We start from the raw sequence: 1,624 nt of genomic DNA, 5'->3' as shown, positions 1-1,624 counted from the left end.
CTTCCCCTCCCCCGTGGTCTGCTGTTAAGTTTCTCAGGATCCACATAAGAGTGAAAACATATGGTATCTGTCTTTCTCTGTATGTTGCCTTTTTAACAGCAGGGCATGAGGCCCACTTTCAAGATTTCTAACCCCTCCTCAGAGGCCTCATTCAGTACTAAGATATACAAAGGCTTTGAAGCATTGTGTACTTATTGATTTATTTTTACAATTGAGATCATTGGCATACAACATTGTATTACTTTAAGGTATGCAATGTACATACATATATATTAAGAAATGATTACCCCCATCAGCTTACTTAACACCCATCCCCACACGTGGCCACGATTTTCTTTTCTTCCCCTGTGGGGGCAGGGGGAGAGGTGAAGTTATGACAGAGTGCAGCCAAGGTGGCTAAGGGACAGAGGTGACGAGCTGTCAGAGTGGACCCCCCCTTGTCTCAGCAGGCACAAGCCGAAAGATACACCCGCCCCCGGAAGGGCTCCCTGCTCCCTCCTCCTGGCATCAGCTGGGCCATTGGCATCATCTGCTCTGCCCACAGTGGCACCCGCAGACCATCGTGAGGAAGAGACATCATCTGCACAAGTTTTTTTCCTCGTGATGAGAATTTTTAAGATCTACTCTCTCTCTCTCTCTCTCTCTCTCTCTTTTAAGTATATTTGCTTATTTTGAGAGAGACAGCAAGCAGGGGAGGGGTTTCCATGCTGTCAGAGGGCGAACCATGCAACTGTGACCTGAGCCGACGTTGGATGCTTAACCGACTGAGTCACCCAGGTGCCCCTAAGATCTACTCTCTTAGCAACTTTCAAACATATAATACGTATAATAACTATAGTCGTCACACTTCTACCTCACATTCCCAAGACTTACTTATTATATAACCAGAGGTTTGTATCTTTCGACCACCTCCACTCATTGCAAAGGCTTTTTAATTTCATTTACTGGATAATTGTATCCTAAGGCTCAAGGTATGTAAGACATATACATATATATGCAATGTACACACATATATATGCATGTTACATGCATATGTACATGTAGAAGCATGCATACATGTATACACACATATATACATATAATATGCATATACACACGTATAAGTGTGTGCACAGGTATATGCATATACATAATATACTCACATGCATACGTATTTCTAAATATATACATATGCATGTGTTATTATATATAAATAGATACATATATACATACGCCTATACCTACAGATACACATATGCATATGTACAACATACACCTACATACACACCCATATACACATACAGATACGCGTACACACATTCAGACACATACACGCGCACACGCAGACACACACAGATACACACAGATACACTACACATGCACACACATACATATGCAGATACATGCATATGCATGCACATGCACGCACGTGCACACACATACACACGCGCGTGCACACACGTGCATACACATACATGTGAACAGTATGTGATCGGAGGTCGCAGGTGTCCTCCAGGTGCTCTGAGTGGGTCACCTGGGCTCCCAGCCTCTCTCACTGTCTTTCAGGCCATCACCTGGTGAACCCGAGGCCACCGTCCCTGCCACCACTGGCTCCCTGGGGTCTGCTCAGCCCCCAGCACCCCCT

General features: G+C 44.6%; 1 non-coding gene across 1 annotated transcript; it reads right to left on the bottom strand.

Moving 5' to 3' along the window:
* Positions 1-498: 498 nt before the first annotated feature.
* LOC113600736 (small nucleolar RNA SNORD35) lies at positions 499-585 on the bottom strand. The gene has a single exon (XR_003421845.1). It is a non-coding gene; the product is annotated as a small nucleolar RNA SNORD35 (small nucleolar RNA).
* Positions 586-1,624: the final 1,039 nt, after the last annotated feature.

Source organism: Acinonyx jubatus, chromosome F2 (genome assembly GCF_027475565.1).
Source record: "Acinonyx jubatus isolate Ajub_Pintada_27869175 chromosome F2, VMU_Ajub_asm_v1.0, whole genome shotgun sequence".
NCBI classification, from domain to species: domain Eukaryota; kingdom Metazoa; phylum Chordata; class Mammalia; order Carnivora; family Felidae; genus Acinonyx; species Acinonyx jubatus.
This window is presented reverse-complemented; position numbering and strand designations above follow the sequence as displayed.